The 15,884-nt window shown below is 45.8% G+C and overlaps 1 protein-coding gene across 3 annotated transcripts in view; it reads right to left on the minus strand.

Annotated features, from left to right (window-relative positions):
• PAQR8 (progestin and adipoQ receptor family member 8) overlaps window positions 1–15,884 on the minus strand; it is a 97,698-nt gene that overhangs the window by 76,664 nt on the left and 5,150 nt on the right. For 2 of the 3 annotated variants that reach the window (XM_072944818.1, XM_072944816.1), the window contains exons 2-4: window positions 11,878–12,046; window positions 9,664–9,775; window positions 9,148–9,282 (exon numbers count right to left, since the gene is read on the minus strand). The gene's annotated coding sequence lies outside the window, so the exon portion shown is untranslated. The remainder of the gene's footprint in view (window positions 1–9,147; window positions 9,283–9,663; window positions 9,776–11,877; window positions 12,047–15,884) is intronic. The other variant, XM_072944817.1, reaches the window with a different exon arrangement.

Here is a 15,884-nt window from a genome sequence, read left to right on the forward strand (position 1 = left end):
CTCTTGATTTAGAGAAAAAATGTTTTTCTTATGCTCTAATCATCTCAGATATTTGATGATAAAAAATAAAATAAAATTAGCCCATGGTTCAAGTTGTTCTGAAGTTTCAAAGGAAACATATGCTTGTGTTTTCACATTTTTTTCCAATGAAAGAGTATTTCGTCTATTTATGTCAGCGTATTATCTGTGCTTTCTCATCTACGTCAGTTACAGATCTATCCTTGAATGCTTTGAATTTAATAAGGTGTAGCGATGGATATAAAAGAATAATAGGACCCCCACTGTCAAAGAGCCCTTAGAATCTCAGTTACGGAAAACCACGAGGGTGTGTTAGCTGATCCCCAAGACCCCGTCTCTGCTCTTTGCCTAGCTCACCATCAACCTTGTACTGCATCCCCACTGCTTCCATCATGTTGTCTCTTAGAATGGCTTTTGAGGTCCTCCCTCCACAGTATGGTCTGAATTTGATCTTCTGTCTAATTTTGTCTTCCAACTTTCCCCAGCGGGAAACCAGCAGGCTAGCATTTCAACAGTTCGGAGACCAGCAAACCTATCTTTACAGCCTAGACTTCTTCTCATGTTACTCCCCCAACTCAGAACGCAGCCCTTACAACTTTTAAAAAAGATTTTTTTTTTTGGTGAAGAGGTGATTTTATTTATTTATTCGTTTATTTATTTTTAGTGGAGGTACCAGGGGTTGAACTCAGGACCTAGTGCATGCTAAGCACGCACTCTACGATTTGAGCTATGCCCTTCCCCAGCCCCTCCTCCTTCTATCCAAATCTACCTGTCCCTCCTCTTCCTCGATGCTCTCAACTCCTCCCTTATATGTATATGTCTCTTTTCTGGTTTCCCTTTTTTTTTTTTAAGACTTTACTAATTTTTCAGAACAGTTTTAGGCTCACAGCAAAGTCGAGAGGAAGGTACAGAGATTTCTCCCATATCCCTTGCTTCCATGCATGCATAGCCTCCCCCCTTATCCACATCCTCCACCAGAGTGGGACATCTGGTATAACTGATGACCCTATATTGACACATCGTCATCACCCAAAGTCCGCAGCTGACGTTAGAGTTCATTCCTGGTGTTGTACATTGCATGGGTTTAGACAAAGGTACAATGACATATATCCACCACTACAGTAGCAAACAGAGTATGGTGATTTCCTTTTAATTCTAGGCATTTTCACATTATCATTTAACTCCTAAAGGAGTGTGTGCCCTTCCACTCTCATTTACTAAACAAATGCTTCATGAACACTTGTCCGCCAGACAACACGACTGGAATGGGACAAACCGCAGTGAACGAAACAGACCTGACCTCTACCCTTCTAGGGGGTAAACGTAAATGAGGCAAGGCAGGCTATAATAAACAAGCAAGCAAACAAACAAACAAACATAGAGTGATTTCAAATAGTAAGTGCTGCAAAGGTGAAACAAAAATATCCCCAAACTTTAGGAAGTTACGCAAGTGTAATGGAGGGGACCTAAATTACATGGTGTGGCAGGCGGGGGGCAGGGTGTGGTCAGGGAAGGCCTCTGAGGAAGTGACATTTAAACAGATAACTGAAGGATGGGCAGGAGTCAGGCAGCCAGAAGAAGGGTGGCAGGAAGACTATTCTAAGGAATAGCATCTGCAAAGGCCCTGAGGTAGGAAGGAAGGAGCTCAGTGAATCTGAAGAACTGAAAGAAGACGGGAGGCAAATGAAGTTGGGAAAGATGAAGCCCCTTCTTACCAACTAGACCTTGAACTCCTTAAGCCCAGGGGCCTCATTTTACCTTTTTTCCTGGGGATAGGAGGGGGAGGAAGTTAGGTTGGTTTATTTACTTATTATTAAAAAAAAATTTTTTTTTTTAATGGAGGTTCTGGGGATTGAACCCAGGACCTCATGCATGCTAAGCATGTGCTCTACCACTGAGCTATACCCTCCCTGCTCTTTTCCAGGTTTTGATGGAGCACTGAAGGTACAGGTACACTGCTCAGGCGCAGAGGCTGTGATGGTGACAGGTGACAGAGAGCAGCTATTTAAGCTGAAATGTGCTGTTTCATGAATACTGGTCTCACCGAGTGGGAGGAAGGACTGAACAACTTCTACCTTAGCTTCCAGCTCCAAAGTCCCATAAATTCCCATACATTCCTACATTGATGAGGAAGCAGCTCTCCCCATCTCATTGGCTTTGTTACCATTAATTTGTGCTCATCACTCCTACAAACACTAGCTCATTCATTCTTCACTTTTTGACAGTGTAACAATAATCATAGCTACTATTCTTTCCATTTTACAGATGGGCAAACAAAAGCTCAGAGAATCGAATTGCTTTAGCCCAAGATTGTACCGCTGGAAAATTTCCATCTAGGACTTCCTGGCTCCTTCCTCAGAACACCAGCTTCCCTGCTCCAACTTTTGTGACATTGAATACTTATCATACAAATATCAGTAGGAAGACACTGAAACACATAATGAGTGGGATATTGTAGGAGAATGCACGCCTGCCTTTGAATGAGCTATGTCTCCAAGCCTGGACAAAGTCTAGCTGGGGTACCAAAAGAATTTATATGTGAAAAGACTGTTGGCAGCTTTCCAGGGACCGTGGAGCCAGGGAGGGGTGCCAGAGCACTGTAGATGGGTACACACTGTCCCAGTTTGGGAAAAGGGGAAGAAAGTTGATTCTGCAAACTGTAGTTCCAATCTTGGGCAAAGTTCTTGAAGGGCAATTTGTGAACATAAAATGGGGGAAGGAAATCATTACTAGGCGCCAGCAAGTTTTCCCTGAGAAGACATTATTCCCAATGAATCTCAGTGGGATGTTTTTTTGATAGGGTAAAAGACTGGTATGGTTTTATTTAGACAATACCTTTTGCTCATTATAATGAGCAAGTTAGAAATGTGTAGACTGGAGGATATGGACTCTTGGCAAATTGAAAATCTTTTTTTTTTCAAATGAATAAAAAATTTAAAATTTCACTGTTTCCATGAAAATGTAATTTTTTTGTTATTTACTTAAAAAAATTGCGACAACTGTAGATTTACATGCAGTTGTAAGAAATAGTGGTCTCTGTACCCTGTTCAGTGGTTATGTTTTGCAAAACCATAGTACTATCGTACAGTCAGGTTATTGACACTGATATAAATCACTGATCTTATTCTCATTTCCCTAGTTTTACTTGTACTCTTTTGTGTGTATTGAAGTTTAAACAATTTTATCATCCATGTAGTACTGCCTGTCCCCACTGCAATCAAGGTACTGAATAGATCCCACTGAGAAACCATTTTTAATGGAGGAGATGGAATTTTAACTAAGCCCTGAAGGGCAAAGGAGAGAAAAGAATATTTCAGAAGAAAGGAGAGCAAAAAAAGAAAATCAGAAGCATGCATGAATATTGGATGCAGGTGCAGGGCATCGGCACTCTTAAAGGGGAGGATTGCTGAATCAGAGGTCATCAGGTTAGTTAGAAAAGATGTAGAGTCACATTATAAATGGCCTGAACATCAGAGACCGTATAATTTCTATTTAAAAACAGTAGACCACCAAACTGTCAGACGGCATTCAGATGCTTATCCCTCTGGTTAATGGCACAAAGAAGCATCAGCATTTTTGCACTTGCTGTTCCCTTTCCACAAAACACTCTTCTCTAGATACTCAGGTGTGGCTCCATCTCATTATTCAGGTCCCAGCTGAAAGGTCACCTCCACTGGGAAGCCTTCCCTGACCACCCATCCTAGAGTGCCCAGTCTGCTCACTCTACTCCACCTCCATGATTTATTTCTTTCATAGCACTCATTATTATTTTTTAAAAAATCTTCTGTATGTGTTTAATTACTTGTTTATTACTTCTTTCCCCCGACTAGCACATATGCTTTACGAGAAAAGAAATCATGATTGTTTTGCTTATAGCTATACCCCACTGCCAAGCACAGCACCAGCACACAGTAGGTGCTTAATAGTTGTGGGACGAATAAACAGGCTGCCTGTAGAAGTTGTAGCATAGACTGCTTTGAATCTGCCTTGGTCTTGCATCCCTCTTCCTAGTTTTCTTTGCTATTCTCTCTGACTCTATGTGTTCAGGACGCACAAATATAAAATGTAGGAGACTGCCATTACCCCTCTGTAGGCTCCCCAAGTTTCACTTTGAACCACCCAAAAAGCATATGCTTAGTAAGAGGACAGAAGGGTATTATCTGTAAATACGGGATCAGGCTCCAAAAAAGGCCATTCACTGATTTATATAGATTATGTGGCCAAACTAAGTGCTAGGAAGTACCCCGAAAGACCCTATCTTTGGAGAACTCAGAGCCCAGAGTGAGAGACAGGTATGGAAGGGACTGTTGCCAGTTATTCCGGTAATCAATGAATGTTGCCCACTCTCAAGCCCTCAGCCACTGCAACTGCCCCCACTGTGCACCCTGGGGAGATTCAGGATGGAGAGAAACAGGACACTGGCCCTAGAGAGCTAAGGTGCACATCAAAGGAAAGATTTCAATGAGCCCAGACTCCTGCATCCTTCCATAGATAGAAAAGCACTAAAATCATTAACTTGAGATATCTGTTTTTCATGATTAGCAGTAATCTTTTGATGTTCAACAACATGTTTTTCGTTTGTTTGTTTTTTGTTTGTTTTCCCCAGCAAAAACTCCTATATATTGTGGCTCTTCCCTCATCTCTTTGGAGCAGTTCCTCAGACCTGAGAGGATGTCTCCCAGGCTTAAGTCCTCAGCAAGGTCTTCAAATAAAACTTAATTCAACTTGTAGGTCGTGCATTTTTCTCCAGTTGACGCAGGCATATAAAACTACAGTAATCATGAAAAGCGCAGTAAGGCAGGCATGAACCAGGTGCAGGCTGCTGCTAAACAACACCTGAGTTAGAAAAGGAATCAGAGGAGGAACCATTGAGATGGAGACTGGAAACAAGGGTAGGTATTTACCAGATCATCAGTCAGAATAAGGATGCTTTATCTATTCTGAAAAACAATTCTACTCCTCTCCTTGCTGTTTTTTTCTTCCTTCCTTCCTTCCTTCCTTCCTTCTTTCCTTCCTTCCGTTCTTTCTCTCTCTCTTTCTTTCTTTCTTTCTTTCTCTTTCTTTCTTTCTTTCTTTCTCTCTTTCTTTCTCTCTTTCTTTCTCTCTTTCTTTCTCTCTTTCTCCTTTTCTTTCTCTCCCCCTCCCACCCTCCCTTCCTATCATTCAGTAGTTTTTGAGCATCTATTTCTCCCTAGAGAGAAACAAAAAGACTCAGTTCCCTGACCTAAAGGCGTTCCAAGGCACAGACACCAAGAGTTCTCACTCTGGAATCACACTCTGGGTTCAAATCCCACTTCCGCCAGCCTTGTGACCTGTGAAAGGAAGTTGACCTCTCTAAGCATCAGCTAATCCATAAAATGGGGATAATAACAGTCCTAACCTCACTGTTCCTTGCATACAGTAGTCAATAAATAGAGCTGTTATTAGTATTATTATTTTCAATAACCTATTAAAAGTCGTGGGACTAGAAGACAGAAAGAACAGAGCACTGTAGGCCAATGGTAATCACAACTAGATCCTTTCATCAGTCTTTTGGTAGTCTTTTATCAGCTTCTTTTCATTTATGTTGATGGAGAAAAATTTGTTCAATTTTCTAAGGCCAAATTCACTTCCTTTTCTGGTCAATTTCCATAGGTTTTATATCAATTGAGGGCTTCGACTTGGCTTCCCACAATACTTTCTCATGACTTGGGAGAAGCACGTCAGGGTACCAAAGAGTCCCTGTAGGTATGACAGGAGACTGAGTGAGAAGATGAGGGTCAGCCTTCCAGGGTGGAGCATCCCAGGGAGTACAGGGGCAGAGCCCAGGCCCACAGGCGAGTGCTTCAGTCCTGAGCAGGAAGCACCGTGTGAGTCTGGCTTGTAAGGGCTGTATCTAGCATATCTAGTAAGTGTATTTTGCAAGTATGTGGGGAATAAAGGTCCAGGGATGATGGAAAAAATGGAATCTCCTCCGGCCTCCCAAGGCTGGAAATCCAGATTTTCATAAGAAATCTCCTAATATTTGTTATTATTATTATTATTTTAAATGGAGGTACTGGGGTTGAACCCAGGACCTCGTGCATGCTAAGCATACATTCTACCAGTGAAATACCTTCCCCCTAGAAATCTCCTAATATTTTAATGTTAGCAACTAATTTTAAAAAATTAAAAGAAAACAAGTGTAGAGGCAGGTTCAACCCACTGAGCCACGAGCTTGGCCTCTGAGAGTGTTCAGTGTTCCCGGCGTGGACAGCCTCCCAGGTCTACGCAGGTCTCTGGAAGCCACACAGCTGGTTGTAGGAGCAACAGAACTAGAACCAAATCGCGCTGACAAAGCCCCAGTGATTTTGCCGTTAAAGGCTGAATTCAAGCATTCGCTTCTCTAACAGTCTAAGTCCCCTAGTGGCCAGTTTCCTGCATCAGGGACTATCACTTCTGTGAACTCTGTTTTGCAGTCACTCGGGGAAACTACTGCAAAGAGGGGAAGTGAGGAGACAGACTGTGTAGGTTTTGTCTGGTTTGGGGTTTTGCTTGTTCTTTAGTTGGAGTGCTTTTCAAAAACTATTTTTCTCTCTCCTTTTTCATTCTAGCTTTCCTTTGGTAAGCGCCAAGTTCCCAAACTGCAGAAACCAACTCTGTCAGGGGACACCCACACCCTGGACCTGTCCCTGAAGACCAACTCTCCTTTGTGCAAGGATCTGCCTTCAGCTAAGAGTCCGCTTGAAACAGCCTGATAAACTCACTTCAAGTGTTAACAGTGGCCGGAGGTCTAAGAACAGCACCAGCACTGCAGTTAGCTGCTCCCTCCGGGGGAGGATACATGCGGCTCTTTCACTTCTTTAATTTTCCTTCTCCAGAAGTGCGGGACCCTCAGCGGGTGGTCTGGGGAGGGAGAGAGGGCCCTGACCACTATGGACACCCACGTTTCCTCTTGATCAGTGAGGGGTGGCTACTTTGTCATTTCCAAGTTTAAGATGCCAAAAGTTTAGTGAGAGTCATTTTTGGAACAGTGGGCAGGAAATATGCTATTACAATGAGCCGACTGTCAGCCCCAAGGTTGTGACAGTGACTAATAAGCTCCTTCCCAGATAGTGTTTTAGGAATTATGTTTAATTACTGTATAAAAGGAATCATCTAAACTATTAAACAATATTCAGTCCTGCCCAAGTCAAGAATCAGCCATCAGCAGTGAGCAGACTTCCCAGCTACGAGCAGTCACCTAGAAGAGGATGACCAAATCCTGCACATTCCTTCTCCAAGCTGCTGATCCAATAATGAGCACGACCAAAAGTAGTATCTTCATGGCTATTCCACTTTATCCTCTGTGCCTATTGTAATTCCTAGAAATATTTGTGGAATGCACTGTTGAGTTCTTAATGTTTACCACATTGTACTTATTAAACCACCTTGGAGACAGTTTCAGTCATCTTTTCTGCTGACATCCTGTGGGATTTGACCTTTTAATCCAAGGATGCTAGCACAGCAAGGGGACTTTAGGGTTAGGTGAGTTAACCTATTTGTTTTACTAGGAGAACAACAGAGAGGGATGGTAACTTTACTGAGGTCACACAGCCCTAAAGAGCTAGGCTACACCTAACTAGGATGGACACCATCACTTAGTGAAAGAGCAGCCTAAAGGACACACCATACTATGGGAGTAGATTTTCGTGAGTGGGAAAGCATCAGAAAAGACACTGCAGTGGTGTGTGCAGAAGTCCTTTGCAGCCTCTTAGTTCTAGCAGTAGGCTGCTCAAAGGGGCATTCTAAGCGACTTGGCACTGCCAGAACTCAGATCTAGAAATAGCCAGCGCTAATGTTAAAGTCCACTCTTCCTTGTGGTTGTCCATTCTGAAAACCCTAAGGAATAATTGATCTGTTATTTTTCTGCACTCCCGTGAGACAGGCCCTTCTTTGTAATAATGAAGTTAAAATCTAGGGTGAACATTATAACTTAAAGCCAGGAACCTAAGATTCAAAAGGATCTTGTCTTTTTGTCCAAAAATTTAAAAAAAAATTACTATCTCTTCATGTGCTTCCTTGTGGGGGCACCAGATGATCAGGGCAAGTAAAACTGAAGGAGTTTGGTCTTTCAAGGCACTTTTGATTTTAGTGTGAAGGAGGGAATTTTCCATAGAATTTCACCAATCAGTTTGCTTGGTGAAGAGAGGTGGAAGGCCTGGAGAAATTAAAAGTCCTTCAGAAGGAGACATTAAGGAGAGGAAGTCTGTGAAGAAAAGAAGACAAATTGTAATACCCACTGAGAACCTGGTCTGATCTGCTCGGAGCCACTTTCTCCTGGCCCTTGTCTTGCTCACTCAGTCTATATGAAAATGGGCAGAGGATGCTGACATGGTTTCCACAGATGTAATTACCTTCATACCCTAAGCCAGCTCATAATGGCAGGTCTGATACTCATCAACAAACTCACCCCTGAGCTTCCTGGTGCCCACACCTACCTGTGGGAGAAGAATTTCACTACCCGTCATGAGAAAAGGCATGTACCCCCACACATCATTCTGCCCAGCTTAGCTCAGTGGCGTCCACAACCGCCAAGCACACCCCATGGACCCAGTTCAGGAGGGGCTGTGTGGCTGCCAGGCTGTGGCTGGAAGTGAGGAGACTGGGCGGGGGCTGCCTGGATCCAGGCCATGCAGGTCCAGCTGGATCAGCCATCCCCACACTTGGAGGACCCAAGTGGTCATCCACGCTCTGCTTATAGACCCACTGTGCCCTGCCCCCTTGGGAGAAGGGACCAGGGCCCTCCCCACGCTGCCTCATCTTTGGCAGGACCTCTGAGCAGGGAGACTAGACCCCCACAGATGGAGGCCAGCCTTCCGGATGTCTCAGGAGACATTCTACTGTATCTGCAAAATCTGGCCCTGCATCTTCAAAGGGAAGCCGCCCACGTGAAATTGCCTCTCTCCGCATCTCAGAAAGCAGCCGTTGGACCGCGTCAGCTGGCCTCCCAGTGCCTCTGATTGCGTGGGCAGATCTAGGGCTGGGTGTGCCTTCCACGACATGGGAGATGCCATCTGTGCTACCTTTCGGGAACTCCAGAAAACGTAGCCTGACCTGGGGAGGTCATGGAGAGATTCCAATGTGTGCTGGAGGCACACGTAAAAGAACTATCTAAGCGGCTGTCAGTACCTTTCAGTAATTCTTCATGTCATGCCGGTCCTGGCCTTCACTGCAGCCTCAGCTGTCAGGGATGCAGCCATTATTCCCAAGTGTTGAAGGCAAGTCAGCTTTGCCACAGGTGGGATGCAGGCACTCTCTTACTCCCTGTCCAAAAAGAAATCGGGAGGGCGGAATGTGCATCAGTGGCTGACAGCCCCTACCACCAACCCACCACCCCCGAGGAGCTGTGTTTCAGTGAGTGCTCGTGGCTGTCTGGGGTGCTGTGGAGCAGGGCTTCTGGCAGATGAGAGGCCAGTGGCAGTGTGTCCAGGGTAAGGGGCTGGGGAACAGAGTGCTTCTGTGAGGCGGTCACCGGCCGCTGCTGGCCCCACAGTCTCTGTACAGACTGAGGCGAGGTCCTCTGCCCAGAGCTGGACCACAGCCTCCACCCTCGCTTGGGCACAGAGCAGAACTAGCGGCAGGGCGGCCAGGGATGGGACACGAAGGCTGCTGGGGTTCCAGGCAAGTGGAGTTACCGGTCGTTACCTGGCATTCCAGGCCTGGTCGACTTGGGGTGATGACTGTCCATCCTGCTTTTGCACTTGAACTTCTCCAGGCCTTCTTTCTTCTTTCCGTGTTGACCCTCCCTTCTCCATTCCTGAGAACAAAGCACTGCTGTTGGTGTTTGTAATGCTCCAAGGTGCTGTATCTTTTTATAAAGCACTTGGAGAGTGCATGCAGGCTGGTCATTCCCAGCAGAAGGGGAACAAACTGCACTGTCACAGGAACCTGTATGCAACTGCTACATGCTTGTGGCTGCTTTAGCGCCCAAGCAGTTAACAGTGACTGATCTACTCATCGGTTGGTCCTATAATCGGGAAGAACGAATCTGACTCCATATAGCATCTGTTACTTTTACTTTAGCCTTCATATTCTATTGCTTTTGCTACTAGTTCATCACTGAAGGGATGTTGCCTATAAGCTTAAGGTATACATAATGGCCCATCTCTGGGAGCCCTGCCTCCCAGGTAATGAGCGTTAAAGATAAAACACCTTTGTTCAGCTCACAGGAACCATCCGGACCACCGGGGAATGGCTGCAGGAATGGAGAAAAGAACACCTCCCCTCCAGAGTCTGACGGGAACCAGGAAATCTTTGACGCTATTCCCTCCTCTCACAGTATAAAAGCAGCATGAATTCTAACTCAGGCAAGATGCTTCTTTGAGACACTAGCCCACCATCATCTCAGTCTGCTGGCTTTCCGAATAAAGTCATTATTCCTTACCCCAACAACTTGTCCCTTGATTTACTGACTGTGCAGCTAACAGTACAAGCCTAGACTTGGTAACAGTCTACTTTAAATTTCCCGAGGGCTGCTTTTGTCACCCATAAAGGTATAAACATATACGTATATATACACACACACACTTGCACTTGTACACACACACCTGCCCTCCTCTGAACCAACTCTGTTCAAATAATAATCTATATTAGTTTCCTATGGCTGCTGGAACAAATTGTCATAAACTTAGTGACTTAAAAACGTCACAAATTTATTATCTTACAGTTCTGGAGGTCAGATGTCTGAGATCAGTCTCAGTGTGCTACTGTCAATACACAGGCAGGGCTCTGCTCCCTCCCAAGGCTCTAGCGGAGCATTTGTTCCTCGCCTTCTCTGGTGTTTGGACACCACCTGCATTCCTCAGCTCGTGGCCTTTTCTCCATCTTCAAAACCAGCTGCAAAGCATCTTCCCTCCTTTTTGACCTCTGCTTCTGTTGTCCCATCCCCTCTCCAACCCGCTACTCTTGAGTTCTGAAGTCTGTTCCACCTCTGACAGTCAACGAGTCCGTGCTCCCAAGCTCAGCTGAAGTGCGTCACACCTGGAAGAGGTTACAGGTATGCTGAAGCTGCCCAGGAACCCTCCAGGCCATGGGGCCGTTCTCTCACCCTCTCCTTCCCCGTGAGTGCAAATACTCTTCAGATCATTCATTCACTAAACAGTTTATGAGCCTGCTGTGTACTTGGAAGTAGGTATACAACGATGAAAGAGACGTTCCTTGCCTTCAAGAATTCCAGTGGGGGAAAAGGTTGAGCAGAGGTAAAGCTAAGACACAGTAAGAGCCATTGTGATAAGAACTGGCGTGCGGCTGATGAGAAGGGAAGCCTCAAATTGAGTAGACACGTAAGAGGTGACCCTGAGCTGAGTGGTGAAGGACAGACAGCATCGTGGCAGGAGCTCCCAGAAGTGGGGCCTGCAGAAGGCACAGGGATGACACGGTGTGGTCGCTTGGGAGATCTGCAGGCTGGAGGCCAGGGTGAGGGGGGAGTGTGAGACTGCAGAGGCTGGCTGGGGCAGCGTGCCAAGCTGAGAAGGTTGAACCTCTCCCTAAAAGCTATGAATGAAAAATGCTGCCTGCCGTTTTAGTAAACAAAGGATGGTGCGGCCATAAAGCCATCACGTTGCAGCTGCCCAGACAGTATGCCCTGAGGGAACTCAGGATGGAAACAGGATGCCCACCATCAAGCCCTCAGCCACTGCAGCCACCCTTAATGGTGCACCCTGAGTGCAAGGTGGCCTAGAGGTGACCCTAGGAGGGCCACCCCATCATGGACATCACCAGCAGTGTCCTAAAGAATGGCTGCTGCCTCCTGGTGCTGGCTGTGTCTTGGACCATCTGGACCAGGACTCCCATGTGGGGACTGTTCTGGTCTTGGTGGCACTACAGCCGGGCAGCTGATTCCCAGGGCAGTTGGCACACCTGTGCTGTGCGGTATCACGGCAGCAAGTCTGCGGGTCTGGCTCTGGGCTGGAGCTGGCGCACCTGGCCCACTAGAGGGCGCTGTAGACTCCCCTGAAGCTGGTGGGGCTGGTGATGGAGTTTCTCTCTGAGGCTGGTTTCTGGCTGGAGACTTGCCTCCTCCGGGCTTCTGTTGGAGAAAAGAAAGAGAAATTCTAGCTGTTGTCATCCCGTTCTTTCCGGGCCCTAGTTTCAAGACTAGAAGAGATTCCCATGATGACCCACCATAAAGTACATTTCAGGCAAGAGTCAGTTGGAAGCTAGAGGAAGGATCACTGAGCTGGGGGTCTCCTGACGGCATCAGAGTTAACTGGGCAGTGTCAGCTTCTGTAAATTCCCTTCCTCTGGCTTAGTTTTCTCATCTGTGAAACGTAAGACGTGAAGACGGTCTCCAGCTGTCCTTTCCAGCTTTAACATGCTGGCTCCAACACCTGCCATGAAACCATCTTTTCTTAAATTTTCAGGAGCTGCAGGTCCTTGGAGGGTTTTATTATTTGTGATTTCCTGCTCCACCCAGTCCCACGGCAGCAGGGCTTTGGTGGAGCACATTTGGCCAGTTACCTGCCCCAGTCCCTTGGGCACCCTGGCTAATCGCTGTCTCAGCTGTCTTGTTGGGCTGGGCTTCAGCAAGGTCACTGGGCAGCTCTAGTACCTCCCCTTCCAGCTTAAACCAATGCTCATCTGCATCTCCACCTCTGGTTCTGGAGCTTCTGCTGCTCCTGGGAGAGCGCCCTGCCCTTCTGGCCCATCTTTCTGCTAATGACTTTTTTTCTTCCCCTGGGTCCACTGGTTGTAGTGATGGAGATCCCAGAGCTAGATCTGCTTTCTGAGGTTGTCTGGGCTGGCACTGATCTTAATCTGCAGCACCCGCTCCATCTCTTTGTAGAAAGGGCAGCCCTGAGGGGCTGGCCCAGAGTGCAGGGTGGCTGTGGTTCTTCTTGTAGACACCATGAGGGCCTTGAACTTGATATGACACCAGCGTGTGTGCCAGACATATCCCTGCACCTGAGGACATCTGGCCATGTCTTCACAGACTGAAGTGTAGAGGTGAACTGTCTTTAGGCCCCTTTTAACGGTGGGTTCCTCCATGATAGCCAGTAGGTGCTAGCTCTCTGCTGGGGCCACTGGACCCCAGATGGAGCCTGTTGTGGTGTCTGGGATTCCTGCTGGCTCCTGGCCTGGGGGTGTGAGGGCTAAAGCCCTCGGTGGAAGGCCTGGACTGGTTCTGTTGAAGAGAAACAGCACCAGACACCCGTTGAAGGCGGCAAGATGGATTTTATTTGGGCTACTGCAGTAGGGAAACGAGACTCCAAAATGAACTAGGCTCAACTCCAACTAAGACAAAGGTGACTGAGGTTTTTAAAGGGAGAACAGAGAGGTAACTCAATGTGGTTATAAGGAAGTGAAAGGTGGGGGACAAAAAGAGGCTAGGGGAAACTATAGGAGCTAAAAAGGGGGCCATGGGGAAATGGAAAATTATAGAAAGGCATGAGCTGACAATGACTGGAAATGGTTTGGCATCGTGGGTTGGGACTAAGTCTATCTTGTGGTTTGGCGCCATTGCCTTTTCTTGAGCAAAGGCAGCACAGGGTCTGAGGTGTCACCTTCAGGGACACAGCCTAGTGCAGGCAGAAGCCAGGCTAAAGTTGGTCAAGTCTCTAGGCACCGTGTCCAGGCAAGTCCTTTGGGCCATGCGGGGGTTTACAGTTCACAATCCCTTCCTGGTACAGTCTCCCCCAGTGGAGCAGTTTGAAGACTGAGGGGCAGTAAGACTGTGATTCCTCCTCTTTCTTTACAATATTCAGTGGGTGATGGGAGGGTCACGGTGGACCACACCTAGGCCAGCTTCACATGAGAGGCCCTGCACTCTGTTTCTACATCTATTTCAGGGAGCGGCTGGAATGGCAGTGAGGGACAATGTTATTGCGGAAAGGCCTCCCAGAGATGCTCCCACTGCTGCAAACTGTAAGCACCAGCTGATTTCTCTTGAAAAGAGAAAACTGTGGCAAAGACCACGGCTGGCTTTAGAAGGCCAGGGCCGGATGTGGGAAGCCTGGCACACAGGGGAGGGCTCCTTGTCACAGCTCCCACAAAGTGAAACAAGTCAGGTTCAAGATTCTGGGGCACTTCTGGGGCCCTCCAGAAAGTCCCCATCTCCAGACACCACCCTTGCCCCCTGACCCCGTCTCTTTTATCTTCCCAACAAAGCGCTCTGTGGGCCACCAAGCAGCTGGTTTGCATGTCCCCGCTCCAAGCTGGAGACAGAAAAGAATTAATGGTTTCAAATTTTGAACGTCTCAAAGAGAAGTTCAAAGGCAGTGAAGCAAAAGGCAAAGGCTTGGAGGGCTTAAAGAAGAGCCAGGGAAATCATCTGCGATCTGAAGTTGTGTGTTCAGCGTGAATGTTCCCAGGCACTGCACCGAGCGCTCAGGGTAACAAGCGGAAGAAGACACGGTCCCGCGGCGGAGACAGAAATGCAAACAGCAACTGCAGTACAATTAAAAGGAGCGCCAATAATGACGTCCAATGAGATGATGCGATCTAGGTTTTACCCCCCCCCCCCATTAGTCATTATTGTTAGAACTGCTTTTAGAGTCAACCCTTCTTTAGATTTACTTTTCTGTTTACCAGTTTCTTTGCTCACCACTTCTTTATTTTCTTTTGCATCCCATTCCTTACTTCTATATTCAATTTCCTTCTTCTTGAAATGTATCTTTGGGAGTTGACTGTGGGTGGCATTGTGTCCCTCCAAAATTTACATGTTGAAGTCCTAACCCTTAATTTGGCTGTATTTGGAGACAGGGTCTTTAGGAGATAATTATGGTTAAATGAAATCATTAGGGTGGGGCCCTAATCCATTAGGACCTGGCCTTATTAGAAGTGTTAAGACAGAGATCTTTCTTTCTGCACACACTCAAAGGAAAGGCTATGTAAGGATTCGGCAAGAAGGTAGACATCTACAAGCCAGAAAGAGAGCTCTCACTGTGAAACCAAACCCTTCCAGATCTTGATCTGGGACTCCCAGCCTCCAGAACTGTAAGAAATAAATCTCTGTTGTTTAAGCCATTCGGCCTGTGGAATTTTGTTATGGCAGCCCTCGCAGACAAATACAGAGCCCATTCAACAAAGGTCCAGAGTGTTTAATCTTAAAGTATCTTGCCTCTTTAGTAATAGCTTAACAAGGTATAGCTGAAAAACTTGCTGTCAGTCTAAAATGTTTCTCTTTTCTTTTTGGATTGCTTTTAATATTTCCCCCATACTTCTTGGTTTCATTACAGTGTACTTAAGTGAAGATTTAATTTTATATTCTTTGCTTAGGATTCACTGTGATTCTGTATTCTGAGGATTCTTGTCTTTGATCAACTGTGGAAAATTTTTAGTTAGTATTTCTTTTATTTCCTTTATTTTTCTCCATCTGAATTTCCCATTAGATATCATTTCACCTTTTTCATTCTATCACTCATTTCCCTTAACTTCTGTTTGTATTTTTCATTTCCCCCACTCTATTGCATCATGGCAATGTCCTCAGCTCCAACTTGCAGTTTAATAATTCTTTTTTCAAATGTGCCTATTCCGCTTTTAGCCAGTCAATTTATTCTTTCAATAACTGTATTTTTCAATTCTAAAAGTTTGATTAGGTAAAATCTAAAAAACCTCTATTATTTCTCTATTTATTTCAAATATACTGATTTTAGAATCTAACTGAATTTCTCTGGACTTCAGTTGCCTAGATTATGAAATGGGGCTTTACCCTAAATGGCTTCTAAGGTGACTTCCAGCTCTGAAATTCCAGCATACACCCTGATAGTCACTTATTTTTTATAAACATTGTTGACATACTTTGCATTTCCATTAATGAAGGTGGCACTGGAACACAGCAGTGAATGAATAATTATTTTTTAAATTTTTATTTAAAAAAAATAAAGTCAATTTTATGGTTGGAAGTGATCTATGGGTTAGGAAGCTCA

This window comes from Vicugna pacos, chromosome 20 (genome assembly GCF_048564905.1).
Source record: "Vicugna pacos chromosome 20, VicPac4, whole genome shotgun sequence".
NCBI classification, from domain to species: domain Eukaryota; kingdom Metazoa; phylum Chordata; class Mammalia; order Artiodactyla; family Camelidae; genus Vicugna; species Vicugna pacos.